We start from the raw sequence: 18,634 nt of genomic DNA, 5'->3' as shown, positions 1-18,634 counted from the left end.
AGGCATTTGCATGAGCTGGGGCAGGGAGGGTGAGGGAGGAACCTCCTCATCCCTCTGCATCTGTCCCCATGTCGCCTGGGTTCCTGCAGTCCCCAGAAAATGTAGCCACTGGAGACGCAGGGTCTTTTGCCACGAGGAGCTGTTGGGGAGCCCTTGACACCTTGAGGAAGCTCCCCAACTTCAAGGGTGCTCCCCAGAGCAGCCAGTGCCCTTGCAAAGCTGAGAGAGACTTCATCAGCACCAGAGCTGAGATGGTGGGGGATGGGGGGTGAAGCGAGTTTCTCCTCCCTCCCCACCCCCCGCAGAATATGAAATTCCCCAGGAATGCTGTTTTTTGTGGTAGCACGGGATACAGCTGTTAGCATTCCTGCTGCTGCTGCTTACAAGAAAAACACAATTTATCTGCCATAGCCTGTAAAGCAGACAGGAACGTCTCATGCGGGCCATGGAGAAAGAAAATGTTCCCCGCCCAGGTCTGATATTTTGTGGGGTGTCCTTCAGGGCCCTGCGGGGACCGCCCGGCCTCCTGATGGGACTCGGAGCAATCTCAGAGCGATTAGGATGAGATGGGGAGGCTCTCTCCTCGCCCTGGAACCAAGGAGCCTCGGCCCATGGATGGGGCTTGTCTCGGTTCGTTTGTGCTGAGTCTGATGTGTTGGCGTCACCCGGCCATCTTTTCCTCCCTGCAAGGCGTCTTCGCCAGAAGTGCCCGGACCCCGGCTTCTGCGGCGGGAAGTCTGGTTCTGCCAAACGGAAACCAGTCCTCACTGTGTGTGTCTCTGGCCAGCACGTCACAGAGGCGGCTTCTGCGCCTTCTTCCAGTCTGAGGTATTCAAGGTCATTTTTTTTTCATATCGTGACTTTTTCATTTTTCCCCAGATTGATTGGGTTAATGGGCACTAACACTGCATGAGTTCACACTGTGTACAAGGTACTGACTGGATACACGTGTGTGGTGCAGAATGACGGCCACCACGTCCCGTCACATACGAGGCCTGTCCGGAAGGTATCCAGCCACTCACTATGAAACATAGAGACATTTACTGAGGAAGAGACAAAATACAAGAAACACTGTACAACAGGACAATGACACCTTGGTCCCCTTCAAAGTAGGCACCTTGGGACCTCACACTGTTCTCCCAGTCACCATCAGCTGCCCCGTCATATTTTCCTGAATCTTATCGATGGTCTGAAATCTCTTCCCTTTCAAAGGTGATTTTCGTTTTGGGAAAAGCCAGAAGAGGCAGGGTGCCAAATCTGGGCTGTAGCGGGGCTGAGTCACCTGGGTGATTTGATGTTTCGCCAAGAAACTCTGCAGGAGACATGATGATGCATGTTTGCACCCTGACCAACCTCTCCCCACATCCCTCCCCCTCCCCCGACACCCCCTCCCCGCCCCAGCAGCTCCTGGTAACCACCATTTTACTCACAATGCCAGCTCACAAAACACTGGACACGTTTTCCCTCGAAGAACCAAAATAGAAAGTGTTCTAAAAATAAATGCAAGAAAGATCCAACTTCTGGGATAAAATTTAAGAACGAGCCTCCGCATCTACACAAAGAGACTCTTCTCTAGAAGCGCTCCAAGCCCACCCGCGTTGCACGCAGACTGGAGCTCGGGTTCCGTTGAGCCTGACCGGCAGGGAGGGTGTCCGGTGTCCCCGGGGCTCTGCGCGCCCCGTGAGCAGGCCTCCCCCGGTGTGTGGGCAGCGGGTGGTCAGTCACCGCAGGGGAGCCTCGGTCCCCACACTTCGTTCGTCCTGGAAGACTGTTCGAGGGGCGATCTGTGCGAAAACGGGCTCGTGCGTGCGCATCCTCTCCTGCGTCTGCCGCCCGAGAGGCCCACGACCGACCGACCGATCGTGCAGGCGTCATGATGCACGGAAGGGTTGTCGGGTCGAGAACCGAAGGCTTGTTCGGCAACCGAGACGTTTCCCCGCAGAGCAGCTGGGGGGAGAACCGCATCGTCAGAGACGGGAGACGACGTGGGACAACTGAGGTTTGACCGGGCCGACAGCTCTGTGCAGCTCCCACCATTTGTTCCGGATTTCGAGCCCGTTACTCCTGCCTCCGTCTTTTCCGTTCGACACTGACGCGTCGTTAGCGAGTATGGGCTCTAAGGTGCTGGTTTTCCACCAGGCGACTTCGCCCCCAGGCCAGGGGACCCTGGGCAAGGCCCGGAGACGTACTTGGTTGCAGCAGCCGGGGTGAGGGGGCCGCTGGCACCCAGTGGGTCGGGGCCAGGGACACTACTGGACACCGTCCTGGGCGCTGGGTGGCCCCACCGGCGGGCGTCGGCGGTGCCAAGGGTGAAGCCGTGTCCTCAGGGGAGGTGACTGGGGGCGGCAGCTCCCTCCCGTCCCTCGACTTCCCCGTTTCCTTCAGGGGCCTCATTTTCCTCTTCATCTTGGCCTCGCTGCTTGACGTCACAGGTGACCCTAGGTTGTCTGACCTCTTCTCTTCAAGGAGATGATGGGATCCAGCTGGGACTTACTGACCCTGAGCAGGGCCCCCTGAATTCCAGACGAAGATGGACTTGACCACATGTGTTCTGTCCACGCCTGAGACAGGCACCCGCCCCCACGCCAGGACTGTCACCCGCACAGCCCGTGTCAGTACCCGGCAGAACCGGGCAATGGGGGCCGGGGGAAAGCTCCCTGGCAGGGGTCGTTGGGGGGTGGCCAGAATCTACCCCAAGTGTCCCCTGGCCCTCGTCCACTGGGTCTCCTTTCCACTTTAGCCAAGCTGGACAGAACTTGTCCCCGCGGCACAGGAGGCCCAAACAAGTCGGGGTGTTTCCTAGGAAACACCAAGGAAGAAGAAAGAGCAAACACTTCCAGAACATGCCCTCAGCTTAGACACACCCCAGCAGCACCCCCCCACCCCCGCCCCTGCAGAGCTAGGCCAGCTTCATGCAAACATGTGTCTCCGGCGGTCAGTTGAGAAGGGGTCGCCGTCTCAGTCCCTCCTCATGCCCGCCCTGCCCTGCGCTGACCTTTGCTGACTGCTTCTTCCCCCCTCCAAGTGTGAAGATGCAGGTTGGACCCTCTCCTCCCCTCCCCTCCCCTCCCCCTCCCCTCCCCTCCCCTCCCCTCCCCCTCCCCTCCTCTCTCTACCTGTGCGGTGGCCTGGCACCTCGGGCGGTGAGAAGAGTCTGCTGCTGGCCACTGGCCTGGGCTCCCTAGCTCCCTCCTCTTCCTTTCTCCCTGACTGACCTCTCCGCTGTCAGAACAGCAGGCCCCTGCATGTACCTCCAGCAAGAGGGTGCTCGCCGTGCACCAGAGGGTTCTCCCCTGTTGCTTTGGGGCCCCTGCTCTCTTTCAGAGACCCTGCAGTGTGGGGGGCTCCCCTGAGGGAGAGCGGGCTAGACCCCACCCGAGGCCGGGGGCTGCGTGTCAGTCTGGAGCCGGCATGGCGTAGGCACTAGGCGCTCGGCGACGCCTCGCCGAGGGCGGGCCAGAGCCCAGCTGGGCGAGTGTTGGAAGCAGAGCTTCCGTGAGGCCTGGTGGACCCTGCCCTGTGGCCTGGCTTCTGTTTGCTCTGCCGGGATCCGTGGCCGTGGGGACTTGACCCCATCCCTCATGGTCAGAGCACAAACTTGGAATGTGCGTCACGAAACATAAATTCGGTGGCCCCTGTCTTGGGGGCTTTCTGAGTTCTCCGCACGAGTTTGGGGAAGAGAAATGTTCGTTGGCCTGAAAAATCCCTGGAATTTCCTCAGCGAGCCCAGTCCACTTCTGTCCACGGTCCTGGGGAGACTGCTGAGCACGGAGGCGCTGAGGGGGCTTCTGTGGGAGCTCCCCACCCTCCCTGACCACAGAGGAGGCTCTGGAGACAGCTTCCAGAGCAGGCAGGCAGCACGGGCGGGGCGAGGCGGCCAACACAGGGAGAGGCCGGGACCCAGGGCGCTGCCCTCCGTGCCCCCAGCTGCCGGCCTCAGGCCACGCGTGCTCCCCGCTGTTAGCACGGGAGAGGCCTGGTGTCCTGCCCTGGGGCCCAGCACACGCCTGAGCCCGCAGAGGAGCGTGTGTAACAGGTGGGACTCTGGCTCCTGAGCCCCTCCAGGGTGGGAGCAGGAGCAGGGTGTGCGAGCCCTGCGCACTTGCTGCGTCACGGCCATCCCCGCAGGCCGAGGCATTCCCCAATCCACAGCTCTCTCTTGGGGTCCCTCCCCAGGGCCCTCTCCACCCCACCTGGCCCCTCCCTCCCAGCCCTGTTCCCTCGCTCCCCGTAAACGTGCTTTTCTCCCCAGACCCTGCTGACCCAGGCGGAGGGGAGCCACACATCCCTGGCCCCGGTGCCAACCCAGAAAGGGAGGGAGGCTAGCAGGTCTGCACTTGAGATAGACGTGGGCTGGGGGACGAGGAGGGAGCCTCTTCTCCCCAGGCAGGAGCAGTGAGGGCTCCTCCCTCATCCTTCCGCGGTGGCTCTTTGCTGAGCACCGACGGTGTGGATGCGGGTGGCTGTGGGCAGACCCTGTTGTGGCGCTGGAGACACAGAACCAGGGTCCTGTGTGGAGCCGGAGGCCTGGGCAGAGGCAGAGCCTGTGGGTGTGAAAGAGACGAGAGTGGGGCAGGGCCCCTCCGAGCAGAGACCAACTAGAGGACAGAGGCTGTGCCCTCAGGTACGGTGGGGGGTGACGGGAGAGGACAGGTGAGGGCAAGGCCCCCTGGCCAGCAGGCCCTGTGCAGGTGAAGGCCCTGCGGGAGGAGCAGAGGGCAGGGCAGAAGATCTGGGCTTGCTGCTGGTGGTGCGGACTTTCCAGGTGGGAGTGACGCCTGGGGTCTTGGGTGTTGAGGGGCAGATGCAGGGCAGAGGGAGGAAGGTAAAGGCTGGGGGGACGGAATAACCGCGAGGAGAGGCCAGGGTTCTCAGCGCCGCTCCTTCCCGAGGTCTCGTCCCCACCCCTGCCCCACCCCACATAGCGGGGCCGCCCACATCCCAGCCTCCCGGGCTTGTGGGTGCTCCGACACCTCCTTGGGTGTCCCGCAGACGCTCAGCCCCAGTCCACCGCACAGCGTCCCAGGTGCCCTGTCCTGTGCCTGCAGCCCCGGGTGGCCAGTGGGTGTGAAGGACACGGCCATCGTCCTGGAGCCTGGAAGTGCTTCTGAGGCCCTGAGCGTGAGGAGTTTGGAATCAGCAACAAGGGTCTGAAGATGCCAGACAGGGTGTGTCTCGTGGGAGCGGCGGCACCTCTTGGGGTCTCCAGTCCCAGCCTTTGAGCACGGCTCACGCTCCGTAGGTTACAGGCGGCAGACAGCCGGCTGGAGAGAGGCCCCCAAGGAGACACGTTCACACCCTCACCCCTCCTACGGGTGGATGTGACCTCCTCTGAGAGCTGTCTTTGCAGACGTCATTCATTGAAGGATCTGGGCATGACGTCACCCTGGGTTTAGGGTGGGCCTGAAATCCGGTTACTTCTGTGCTTAGAAGAGAAAGGAAAGGAGACTTGAGCCACGTGACGCAGAGGAAACGGCCACGTGGAGGTGGAGGCAGGGATCAGAGGGCAGCATGGGGCTCTGGGAAAAGGCAGGAAGGACCCTCCCTCGGCACCTCCAGATGGAACCAGCCCTCTTATTTTAAGCCACTCTGTCCCTCTGTGGTGCTTTGTTACAGCAGGAAAGGGCCGGAACCTGCAGATAAGGCCTGCCCAGGAAGACAGCTCCCACCGTTTGTGAATGAGAGTCCTCACCCCCTTTACTGGTGCGACTCTGTGCTTCCTTCGCTGCTCCTTTGAACTGGCTGGGACGCCTCACTGTCCCCTCACCGAAAAGGAGTTAAGTGGCACTGGTAACATGCGCTTGTTTTCTGCCTGTGTGAGAGTCCCGATTTTCTGCTCTGTGAAGATGATCTTTTAACATGAATGGTTTGGGGATTGCGAAATGGAAACATCTGGATGCAGAGCCGGTCTCCTGGTGGCTGATCCGAGTGCTTGGAGCGACTGGTATTTACTCGTGATTTAAGAAAATAAATAAGTCGAAGTGCTTTTGGCGACGTGGTGGAGCCCCGAGAGACACGCCAGCCTGAAACCAGAAGGAAGTGACCCCTGCCAGCGAGTTGGTTCAGGTCTGGTGAGGCCCCGGATGTGGGCCCCCAGGAGGAAACACACACGGGAGCCTCAGGAAATGGCAGGGCACCAGTTTGTCCGGGGGGCTGGAGGCAGGAGACCGCGTGCTTTAATGATGCAGTAGCCCGCCCGGTGAGGTCATAGGGCAGGAGGCCCTCAGGCCCACTCCAGGACCTCCGTAGCAGGGCAGTGGGTGCGGGGCCGACGGCCAGTCTGCGTCCCCTGCCGGAGCACGGTGGGGCAGTTCCCTGCGTCCCCGGGAAGCCCACCGGTGGCAGTGCGGGGAAATCAAAGCTGGGGCCCCGGGCCGTGGGCCTGATGGCCATGGCCCTGATGGCCGTGGCCGCTGCACCTGTCCAGCCCCTCGCCAGGCAGCTGGAGGTCCGAGCAGCCTGCGGCCAGGCCCCAGACCCGCCTCGCCCTCCCACCTCCCATCTGGCTCTTTCTCTCTCCCCACACTCAATGCTGCTGAAATCAGAAATGGCACCGACAACAATAACAAAGACAATAATAGTCATTCTGGAGGGCGTGGGTGGGAGGCTGAGCTCGGAATAGCGCTGTGGGCCTCCCGGCACTAACCTGTGTCTCCTGCTGAGCTTCGCCCTGTCCCATCCCTCCCCACTCACCTCCCAGCTGCAGACCTAGTTGTCCCCATCCACTCACTACACAGATGCCACCCGAAGCCACGGACAGCGTCTTTGCACCGCCTGCACTGTTCGGGAGACACTGAGGCCCAGCGGGGTGCACGGCGCCACAGAGGGACCAGCTGCACTGACTCGGCCCCCATTTGTGCAGAGAGGGCTCTGTTTCACAGCTGTCTGCAGGTGGCTGCCCGAGCATTAATGTGGCACCACTGTTTCTATTTCCTCCCCTCAAACTGCACACCTGCTCTTTTTCTAGACTTTTGTGAAGGGGTTTTCCAAAGCTAGACGGTGCATTCAGCCCCAAGGCTCGGATGGTGGGCATCTGTGGTGAAGACCAGCAAACAGACTTGGAGAACATCCACTCCCTCCCTCAGTCGTTTGTTCCTGGGTCGGTTTGTTGCGGGTCTGTTCATTCATTCATTCATCCATCCATCCATCCATTTGTTCATTCAGTGCTGTGTTTGTTCCTAATGCTGTCGCGGCTGGGCATCAGGAAGGCACAGACTGACGCCCAGAACCACTACCTGTGGCCCGGCCAGCTGACTCAGACCCTTCAGGGCAGACAGCTTGGACACAGTTGCTACCTGGGGATGCAGCTTGGTCTGCACCAGGGCTGTCACCGGGATGATGTTGACCCACGCCATCTGGGCTGTCACTATGGGGCAGGTGCCGCTGGCCCACAGAGAGTGGAGGCCAGCGTGCGGCTCAGCCCCAGGACAGAAGGACGCAGCCCACAGGCCACGGTGTGAGGGACAAGCCCTGCCCCGGACAACGCAGGGCTGAGGGCCCGAGACTGCGTTTGGCTTGCCAGCGTCCCTGGCGTCGCTGCCAGGTGTGAAGTGACCCCCACCCCCACCCCGTCTGTGACCCACGCACCCAGCAGTCCCCCCACGAGCCCACTTCCCTCCCCTGTCAGCCCTGGCGCAGTGCGCTCTCCATCCACGCCTGCGACTCCCTGGAGCAGCTGCTGTCCGTCCCCACCCCGTGTCTCTGGCCACCCTGCTGGGCTTTCTGTCCTCTCTCGTGGGACATGTGATACGTCAGAATGAGCCTCAAAGGGTAAGGGTACCCCTCAAAGGGTAGCAAGGTTGTCACGGGTGCAAGGCGGCCAGGCAGTTCCTCATCTGCTCCAGTCACCACCCACAGTCTGGGAAGGTTGCCAGGCCTGGGTGGCCCACTGGGCCCAAATTGTCACTCTGCCTGTTGTGGATGGAGGTGATGGGGTCCTGTCCTATCAGTCACCATTGGAGTCATGGGAAGAAGGCTTTGTCGGGGAGATGGGGCTTCTGGGGTCCTGGAGCACCTGGGGGTTGTGCAGGAGCAGGAGGCAGAGGCGGGGCAGGTGAGGGGACACTTGCTGGGAAGGCGCTGCCCTATGGGCCTCCCAGACAGTCTCGTCCTGCAGGGGGCACAGATCCCTGCAAATCTGGGGAGACCGTGCAGCTGGAAGGTTCTTGAGGCCGGACCAGGGAGGCAGGGATGAGGCCCAGCCTTGGGAGGCCCACCTGGAGGGGTCCCCGGGCCCTCCTCCTGCTCACACAGGGGCGAATCCCCCTGGGCCCACAGGCGACGTGGCTCTTAAAGGGTCATCCTGGGCATGTTGTTCTGAATCTTGCTTTTTCGAATGTGCCCAGGTCAGGTGATAAACGTCTAGCTTCTCCACCACCGCAGAGCAGGGCCCCGCGGGTCAGGACCGGCCTTCCTGTGGCTGGGGCACGGGGGCGGCTGTCGTGTCAGATGATGTCAGGAGTCGTCTAGGAGCAAAGTCTGGAGCAAGTTCCTCAAACTCCTGTCCAGCCTGAGACAGAGGCTCAGGCCTCCCGCCTCCCGCCTCCTGCCTCCCTTCACCCAGCAGGGGAGAGCAAGGTGCTGCCTCGGAGCCCGGCACACCACCCCCCACCGGCACGGCCAACCCCTGCCCTCCTGGCAGGTGGGTCCTTCTACTGCTGAGAACCTGAAGTGCTGGACCTTTCTGGTTTCTAACAGCTTGTAGTCGGGACACCAGGAGAGGGTGGGCACCTCCCACCCTGTTCCCCCGGGCAGCACCCTTCCTGACAGGCTCCCCGGCCCTGGGCCCCACCCCCTGGTGCCAGGATACCGAGGGACCTGGCGCCTGTGCAGACAGGTCATGCTTCAGGCAGCGAACCCCACAGGGGACCGTCAGGCACCCTCCGTCCACCCAGCCCAGGACCCTCGTGGCGGGAAGAACCTCCTTGGACAGTAGGCTGAGGAGCTGGGCACAGTACCACGTGACTGGAAGTGGGGACGAGGACAGGGAAAGCAGGAACATTCGCGTGGCAGCGAGTTAATGTCCTTACTGACTTACGACAAGTTCTAACTGTTCAAAGAAAGCTGCCAACCTCAGGACCAGGCCAGCCATCCTCCATCCTGGGGAACGGGTCAGGGGACCTCGGTCCCACTCCCCACCGGGCAAGACCAGCCCCAGGTGGGGCCCCTAATCCCCTCCGTCGCAGCCACCGCTGGAAAAGCATTCTGGTTTCTCGGTCAGCCCGGTCGCTGGCCGGGTCCACCGCCTGGGACACAAGTGATAACCGAACCTGGGTAGCTGCCTCAGTAGGTCGCTGCTCTTCAGCGGGAGGCGTGAATGTCGGGGTGCCCAGAACGAGTGAATGAATGAATGAATGAATGATACGGGGGAATCAGTGTGGACACAGTCACCGTAGAAACCTCTACAGAAAGAAAAGCCCCCTCCCCACTCCGTCACCTCCTTCGCCCTCTCGCAGAGCCCTGACCTCTCCGACACCAACTCCGTCTCCCTTCCCTGCCTGCTGTAAGCTCACCGAGGTCACGGGGCCTAGGACAGCCCCCCTGCCCTGGCCCCCACACCCGACCCTCGGGGAACACCCCTGCCCCAGGGGGGGCACGTTGTGGAAGAAGGGGAGAATGGTGAGTGACCGCTGGAGGAGCTGTGGCAAGAAAAGAAACTGCTCTCTGTAACACTTGCAAGTTTTGTCGGGACAAAAGCTGAGTAAAAGTTATTTTTAGGTAAGGAGCCAGCTAGCAAGACGTTGCTATGTAACGTTATCTGAAGGTCACTATGCCCCTGCCTCTGAATGCTTGCTTTCAGCAGCTGGTCCCCTCCCTTTCTGCCTGTGTAACTGGTATATAAAAAGGACCCCTAACCCAGCCTTTTTGGGCTCAGGATTTGGGATTCTCCTCTGAGCCCCCCCGGGTAATAAAGTTTGTGCTTCGTTACCTTCCCGTGTGTGGGTGGATTTTCCACAACAGAGCAAGCGGCTGGGAGGGGAAGGCTGATGGGTGAGTTATGGACTGATGGACTGACCGGGAGACCACTGTGTGCACTGCACCCAGGGGGCTGCGACAGCACCATCTCATGGGAAGGGACATTTCTTGGAGCTCGGACCTCACAAAGACACGCCGGGGGCCTCAGCCGTGAGTGTTAAAAATAGAAGCCGTTAAAAAAATTTTTTTAACGAACTGATGGAAATTCCCTTGATCAAAAGGAGCTGCTGTAGATCAGGCCACAAAAGGGATGTATGTGTCCAGGCTTGGAGGACAGTTTCCTGAGCTGATAACACACCTTCTGGGGACTTCCCTGGGGACGGCCTGTGAGCGAGCCCCCCCAGGCTGGCCTGGGGGTCTGCATGCAGGTGGTGCCCTATTGGAAGCTGTTATTCAATAGTTGTTCAAAAAAAGACACCAACAATTCCTTCCTCAATTTTGCAGGTAAACGTTGGGCCCCATTGCCCTGGCTGTGCGGCTCAGCTGGTTGGAGCGCCGTGCCGTAGCGGAGAGGTTTTGGTTGATCCTTGGTTCAGTCCCATGCGATCCCCGGTCTGGGCGTGTACAGGAGGCAACCGATCCCTGTCTCTCTCTCACACTGATGTCTCTCTCTCTCTTTCCCTTCTTCCCTCTCTAAAAGCGATGGAAATAAAAGCCCTCGGCTAAGGATAAAAATATGCCTCTGGCCAGTTTGTTCTGAGGAGCTTTCGGATAGACCAGCACTTGAGCAGGAAGGACATTCGGACAGGAAGTGCAAAGGTCCAGGCAAGTAATCTGGGGAGCACCCGGGGCTAAGAGGTGGGAGTCAGAGACGAGGGAGGAGTGTTGCCGGCACTGCGGCCCTCTGGGACGGCACCGAGCTGGTGCCCCGCCAGGCGGGCATGTGGGCGTGCCAGCCAACCTGGGTCCAGTGGGTGCTCCTCACTCCCACCGCGGCCTGAGCCAGCTACCCGCTCTTTCACGACTGCCTGCGAGTTTCCCGAATGTTTTAACCAGTGAGTTTTAATTACGGTGGACATCCACTATCCTATCAGTTTCAGGTGTACAACATAGTGACCAGACATTTACATGCCTTACGAAGTAATCCCCCCGATGAGTCTAGTGCCCACCTGGAACCACACACAGCTCTGACAGTATCATTGGCTGCATTCCCTGTGCAGTTACTTTGCATCCTCATGACCGGCTTCAACTGGCGATTTGTGCTTCTTCATCCCTTCCCCGTCTGCACCCACCCTCCCAGCGCCTCCGGTCTGACGACCATCCGCTGTTCTCTGTATCTGTGCGTTTGCTTCTGTTTCGTTTATTCAGTTAATTTGGCTTTTAGAGTCCATGTATAAGGAAGGTCATCTTCCTCTGACTTACTTCACATGACGCAGTGTTAATACATTTCTCCAAAGAGAACGCACAGATGACCGACAGACACCGGAAAGATGCTCAGCATCACTAATCATCAGGGAAATGCCAATCAAACCACAGTGAGATCTCCGCTCACACCTGTTAGGAGGACCAGCCTCGAACGGTCCGTGGATGGCGAGCTCGGTGAGGACGTGGGGTGCAGGGGGCCCTCGGCGGCGCTGCAGCCGGGGGGTGGGGACGTAAATCGGTGTAGCTGTTCTGGAAAACAGCATGAAAGTTCCTCAGAAAATTAAAAATAGAGCCATCAGACAGACGACTCAGCAACTCCACTGCTGCGTATTTATCACACACAAAAAAGAACACATTTGAAAAGACGGCATTACTTACAGTAGCCAAAATAAAACTATAGCAACCACCTCAACGTCCCTCGATACACGAACGGATGAAGATGTGGCACACATACAGGATGGACTATTACTCAGCCACAGAAAAGGAATAAAATCTTGCCATTTGCAAAGACATGGATGGACCTAGAGGGTATTATGGGAAATTCCTGAATGTTCATTCCCAGTCTCTCTCTGCCTCGGTCAGCCAGGGCCGGACCGAAGATGAAACCAGTGTGGCGCCCAGGGAGCCGCTGACCCAAGGGGGGGCCCTGGCAGGTTCCCCACAGGCTCGGCCCCTGGGGGTGAGCGCTGTTTTAGACTTTGCCCCCTTGGGTGCCTTTTGTGTCCTGGCCGGGTCCAGCCCAGGTGTTGGACCAGCTCAGGTACAGCCTTGGGTCTCCAACCCTGGAAGCCCTGTCTCCTTTCAGTCAGCCAGGTGTCCAGACCTCGTCCGGCACCCGTGAGGAGCCGCCCTCCCCGGTCTCCAGAGCCGGGCTTGGTGCTGGCCCCTGCCTGGAGCGTGCACGCTGGTGCTGGGTCTCCCCACCTGGGGAGCTTCGAGCGTCTGACGCTGGAGACCTTCCGCCGTCCCAGGCCTGGCTGGAACTTTGCTAAAGATTCCCAGCCTGTCCTCATGTGCCCCTGGAGTGTGTGCTAGCAGTTTAGCCCACTGAGTGGGGGCGGGGTTGGCGGGGGGGCCTGCCCAGGAGGTGCAGCGGGGAAGTCTGGCTCGGTGGAAAGAAGCCCGTATATGAAACCAGGAAACTGCCGTTGGCGGTGGGTGGGCTGGTTGATGCCGCTCCGCTTCCTGGCCACTGGGAAGGGGCAACTGTACCCATTCTACCTGCGTGGCAATGTTATTATGAAAGTCCAATGAGCCGTGGCTTCTGCTGGGCCATGCAAATGCACCCGTCCGTGGTGCGGCTTTAGGAAGACACACCAGGCTAAATGCAGGGCTTGTTTTCAAGGTCGGGGGTGGCGGCGCCCACAAGTGACGGAGCGTGACAGGTTCAGCCCAGTTGGTGAGCACCTGGAGAACAGCCACCGTGCTGCTCAAGACCGTCACCAGGGCCCAGCCTGGCTGTCCCTTTCCTCGGCCCGTCCCCCTGGCTGGCACCAAGAGTGACGGAAAGGGCCGGCGTGGTCCCGTGACAGAGGTCCCGGGTGTGGGCACCGCCTCCAAGCTGCTCTTGTCTCTGTAAAGAAGCTCAATCTCTACTTTAAGGAGTGTGACCAGGAGGTTGGCCTGAGAGTCTAGAGGAGGGGTCAGCAGTTTCTCCAGAAAAAAATATTGCAGGCTTTATGGAATTTGACACCAACCATTTAAAAAGGAGCTTGTGTGTCTATCTAATCATGCTCTTTGGTGGATTAAGGTGTACATGGAATCCATGGGAATCCACGTAAACCTTAACCTACGTGGCCGCATCACCCCTGCGTGTGCCTCCCTCGTCCTCAGCTGCTGTAAACTTCCCCTGCTGACTTGTAGGGGGCTTCGGGCACCCCTGTGGCCTGACAGGGTTGGACACTGGAGCGTGGCTACACGTTCTGACCTGCTGGAGGCCTGGACGGGCCACCCCTCGGGCCACGCACAGCGGGCAGTCTAGACACACTTCCCCCAGGACTGCTGCAGTGGCCCGGGAGGGACCTGGTGCTGCTTCCCCAACCTCAGTGGCTCCACCTTCACGTTGGACACCTCGAGGCCCCTCTGGAAACACCAGGAGCTCGGCGGGGAGGAGCCCAATGCCTTAGGGCAACACTATTGCTTATCTCCGGGCACGCGAATTCCAGGTTTCACCTGAGCCACCTGTGTGGAGTTGATTCAAGTGGCACGAGGCCCAGTTCCTCAACTCCAGTGAGAGACTTCTGCCTCCCAGGTCCTTCCCTCACCGGCCCCCTGCCCCAGCTGGGGGCTGTCTCAGCCCAGCCCAAGGACGGCCAGAGACTTGGACTGGACAAGCACATTCCAGTATCTGACAATTCTGCACGCCCCCTGCAACAGGGGGCGGGCCCCCACACCCTGCAGAGGAAGCTCTTGGTCGGAGAGGAGGACAGTGGTGATGACGCACACCTAACATCCTACAGTACTTACCATTTTCGAATACCCTGCATGCCCCTTCTCATTTTGTCCTCACAGAGACCCCCTCTCCCCTGCTCCTTCCCCCAACCCCAGCTGGATGGAATTTGGGTGCTGCTTGCATTTTGCAGAGGGTCTGAGTCACCTGGCGGAGTGCACAGCAAGGCGGAGGGACCTGGCTGGCACCCCTGTCTCAGGCTCTGGCCCCGAGCTGTGGCTGCTGAGGTGCCCTCCCACCTTTGTCGTGGGGAGAGTGCCTGAGCCAGCTCTGGGACACCTATGTGCCTAAGAGGGTCTTTTCTGACTTGGCTTCTGGGGCTATGAAAGTGTCACTTCCTCTCTGAGGCCCTAAAGGCAGACAGGAAATTTGAGGATGTAATTTTAACTAAAGGTCTATTGCTTTCTCCTCCAACCAGTTGGGCTTTATTGCCCTTCTCCCAATGGCTAATAGCCCACACTCTCGTCAAGCTTGGCCGCACAGAATGTGCGTGCTGGTTAGAGCCTGCCGTGGAGCAGCCCCTATGACCCTCTCCTCTGTCCTGGGGCTCGGACAGTGGTCCCCAAAGCCCAGAACCCTCCAGGAAAGCCCAGTGCTCCCCGAGGCCAAGGGAAGCCGCTTCCAGGCCAGGACACCAGCTAGCAGTGACCTCAAGAAACCCTGAACCGGAACACGTAGGTGTCCAGTTCACTCATTCCAATTGGGGTCGTGATTCTCCCGGGTGGAAAAAAATCCCGGACCATCCCTTCCTTGGTGCACCGCTGGAGGCTCTCTGACTGTGGGCCCCCACGCTGTGGGGCCCATCTGATTGTGGGGTGTCTGTTCTTACTTTGGGGTCTCCCTCTGACTGTGCCCCCCCCCCACCCGCCATTTGTGGGTCTCTCGTCTACAGCCCAGACCTGCCGCAGACCTGGGCATTCACAGTTCTCTCACCGTGTCCCGGATTGCTGCCCATTGGGACTGGTTTTCACCTGGTGTTTTGTTTACTGTGGAGGACAAGTGATTCCCGGGGTGTCCCACCCATGTTTATAAACGACCTCGCCCCCGTGGTGAGAGTTCACTGTCCTCCGAAGCACGAAGGGCAGGCTTTCCCGCAGGGCCCGAGCCCGGCCCCGACCCTGCCGGCCTGGACGCGTCCCCTCCTGGACTCCCCCACTGCCGCCTGGCCCCAGGGGGGACACACTGAACTTAGGTCAGGCGTGAACTCCCTTCCTTCCCGAAAGGGGCTGCTTGGCCTCGCAGGAAGGATTTTTCTTTTTCAAACTTGGAGGTGTAATTGGAAGGTAAGCAGAGGACCCAGTCAACCATGAAAGCAAAAGTCAAGCGCTCCAGGGTTCTGATAAACGGAGCGTTTCTGGCAGTTCGAGACGCTGGACAACTTTGCGGAGGGGGCCCCGCCTGTTCTGCCCGGAGGGCAGCGTGGAAAGCCCCTGACAGGCTCGGGTGCCAGGTTCCTGGGCAGCAGCGAGCAGAGCCGGAGACCCCACAAGCCCCTGCGGGATGGCAGTGTGCCCTCCGGCCTGTGCTTCGCCTGCAAGGGGGACGCCTCAAGCCTTTTATTGTGGTCGCCCCGTCCCGAAGTCCCCCACACAGGTCACGCCCCCTCTAGGGCAGCAGTCGCTGTGTCTTCAAAGTCTGGACACGCCAGACCTCAAATGCACTCTTCATGGCCAGGCCTGTCCCCTGAGACACGGGACACGGCTGCCCGAGCTGCACCCCATCCCCCGCCTGGATTGCTGCGCATCACTCACAGTTCAGTGAAAGGGACTGGACTGGTCCAATTCGAGGCTCTGCAATTTATCCACACGCCTCCCCGCTTCTTTCTGAGGGAATGGTTTTTCAAAATCTTAATGATTTCTTACTTTTCCGTTGTAGCTGATGCACAATAATATCACATGAGTTTCAGGTGGGCAGCCTCGTGAGTAGACATTGGCACACCTTACAAAGCGGTCACACAGTCACTCGAGCACCAGCCTGACTCCACGCTGGTCCTGCTCAACCCCTTCACCTTTGCCACCCTCCCTCCTGCCTCCCTCCCATCTGGCGACCGCCCAAGCATTCTCTGTGTCTGTGAGCCTGTTTCTGTTCTGCTTGTTTATGTTGTTCTTTAGATTCCACAGCGAAGCAAGACCACCTGGCATCTGTCTCTCTCTGTCTGACCCTTTCACTCAGCACAGCACCCCCAGGCCCACCCGCGCGGGTGCAGGGGCCAGATCTCACTCTTTCTCGCGGCCGAGTGACACACATCGCGCCGTGTGCACGCACCACCACTCCTTCCTGCGTTCCCCTGCGGGCGGCACGCGGCTCGTTTCCAGGTCTTGGCCGTCGTGAACAACGCTGCAGTGACCATACGGGCGCATCTGTCTTTTCCGTTCAGTGTTTTGGGTTCTTCTGGATAGATACCCAGAAAGGGATCACTGGATCCTTCCTTGTCTCTCGTTACATCCCTTGTTTGAAAGTCTCTTCTGTCTGGTGTAAACACTGCTCCCCGGCTTTGTTTGTTTTCATGTTCATGAAACGTCTCTGGCCACCCTTTACTTCCAGTGTGTGTGTGGCTTTCAGTCTGCAGTGAGCCTCTCGTAGACGGAGTTCGGAAGAGTCTTGTTTGTCATCCACTCGGCCACAGCATGTCTTCCGATCAGGGCATTTAATCCATTTGCACTTAAAGCAATTGTTCAAGCCCTGGCTGGCATAGCTCAGTGGATTGAGCGCAGGCTGCGAACCAAAGTGTCGCAGGTTCGATTCCCAGTCAGGGCACATGCCTGGGTTGCGGGCCAGGGCCCCCAGCAACCGCACCTTGATATTTCTCTCTCTCTCTCTTTCTACCTCCCTTCCCTGTCTAAAAATAAATAAATAAAATCTTTTAAAAAAATCAAATAAATAAAGCAATTGTTCATAGCTATGTACTTATTGCCTTTTATTATGCATAGTTTTTATCTCTCTTTTTTTTTACTTCTTATGCTTAAAGAAGACCCTTTAACATCTCTTGTAACACTGGTTTGGCAGTGAGGAACTCCTTTAGCTTTTCCTTGTCTGGGAAGTGCTTTGCCTGCCCTTCCATTCTAAATGATAGTTTTGCTGAATAAAGTAATCTTGGCGTTAGGCCCTTGCTTTTCTTGACTTTGAATATTCCTTGCCAGTCCCTTCTAGTCTGCGGAGTTTCCGTTGAGAACTCAGCTGACAGTCTTATGGGAACTCCTTCATAGGTAACTAACTGCTTTGCTTTTGTTGCATTTAAGAGTCTCTCTTTATCTTTAACCTTTGGCGTTTTAATTATGATGTGTCTTGGTGTGGCCTCTTTGGGTTCACCTTGCTTGGTGGGTACTCTCCGTGAGGAAGCGATTTTTATAAGTGACTTTTGTTCCCCCTCTAGACACTAAAGTGTGGCTCTAAAGCCTCTTGATTTGGGGTCTGGAGGAAATCCTAGGCAGACTTTTCTGTCCGAGCCAAGGTCGCCGGGCCTGGCTGCCAGGAGGGGCAGGGGGCCCCTAAGGACATGGTGGCTGGTGTTGGGGGTAAATGGTGCTTTCTGGATCTCTGTCCTGGCAAGTCCTGGGCCCGAAGCCGTGGCTCTCACGGCCCCTCCCTGGCAGCCATGGCCACATGCTGTGTAGCCCCCTTCCCGCCTCCGGGGTCGGCCACAGCCCCCCTGGAGGCCTCCCCTTGCCTGCCCTTGTCCTCTGCTCACGGGTCCCTGCAGCCTCAGCCCCCCTGTGCCCAGCCTTCCCGAGACAGGCCTCCCGCGTGCCCGTCCTTGGTGGGGCTGCCCACGTGTCTGCGGGGATCTGACCCAGTGGGGAGGGGCATGGGCCCCAAGAAGGCCCTATAAGTGGGGAGGGGCAGTGGGTATGGAGTGGCCCAGGGCTGCCCCTTCCTGGGCTGCTGTGCTGACTCGTGGGAAGAAAGCCAGCCTCCTCCCAGGCCCCCCTGGGCTTGGATGCTGCCTGCAGCACAACCCAAGCCCCAGCTGCTAAGAGACAGGCTCAGAGCGTGTTGCACTGATGCGGTGCGGGGCGCCAGGGCCCTGTGCAGTGAGAACTGTGGCCTCTTGTCGTTGGGACGGGGGTGGGGCTCCCTGCTGTGGGGTGTAAGGAGGATGGTCCCTGTGTGTGGCCATCGCATGAGGCAGAGAACCCGAAAGTGGGCACGACACCTGGCAGCGTGTCCCGAGTGCGTGTCTGAGCCTCGGCTGCAGGCCTGCATCCTGGCTCCTACCCCCGCTCCCACCCGTGTCTCCCCTCCCTCCTGACCCCCTCCCAAGTCTCCCCATTTCTCCGTCTTCCTCTCTTCCTCCTGAGAGCTGTGGCGGGTGGAGCAGTCTCCCCCCGGACTCACGTCTGGGAGACTCCCAGGGCGGCCTTACTCCGACACAGGGTCTCTGCAGGCGTGACTAGTTAGGACAAGGTCGCCCGGGGTCAGGGTGAGCCCTAAATACAAGGACCGGGTCCTTACGAGAGGAGAGGAGAACACCAGAGGTGTCGGGGGACAGCCCCACACCAGGCGTCACCTGCAGCCTGGGACGTTGGAGGAGATGCGGAAGGCACCCCCCTCAGAGCCCAGGGGGACAGCCCGGCTCACACCTGGACCTGGTCCAGACCGGGAGAGCAGGGGGCCCTCTGGGCGCTCAGGCCTCAGCAGCACTGATGCGGCCCCGGCCCCTCTGCCCAGCCCGTACCCCACTGTCCTGGGCCCGGCAGCCCTCTCGGGTGGCACTTTTCCAGATCGTGGTGTTTGCTCCTGTCGCCTCCCGGTTGTGTCCTGGGGTCAGGGAGACAGTGATGGAGGCGGGCGTGCTCCGGACCTCCGGAGAGCAGGCGTCCTCGCTGTCCCCCGGCCGAGGGGGCA

General features: G+C 59.4%; 1 long non-coding RNA gene across 1 annotated transcript; it reads right to left on the bottom strand.

Moving 5' to 3' along the window:
- Nucleotides 1-1,269: 1,269 nt before the first annotated feature.
- On the bottom strand, nucleotides 1,270-3,352 carry LOC123828086. Its single transcript, XR_006787415.1, has 3 exons — nucleotides 3,117-3,352; nucleotides 1,431-1,490; nucleotides 1,270-1,312 (listed from the first exon to the last, which is right to left on the bottom strand). It is a non-coding gene; the product is annotated as an uncharacterized LOC123828086 (long non-coding RNA).
- Nucleotides 3,353-18,634: the final 15,282 nt, after the last annotated feature.

This window comes from Phyllostomus hastatus, unplaced genomic scaffold, assembly GCF_019186645.2.
Source record: "Phyllostomus hastatus isolate PE091 unplaced genomic scaffold, TTU_PhHast_1.1 phas_contig_948, whole genome shotgun sequence".
Lineage (NCBI taxonomy): Eukaryota > Metazoa > Chordata > Mammalia > Chiroptera > Phyllostomidae > Phyllostomus > Phyllostomus hastatus.
The sequence above is the reverse complement of the archived record's forward strand: the minus strand, read 5'-3'. Positions and strand labels throughout refer to the sequence as shown.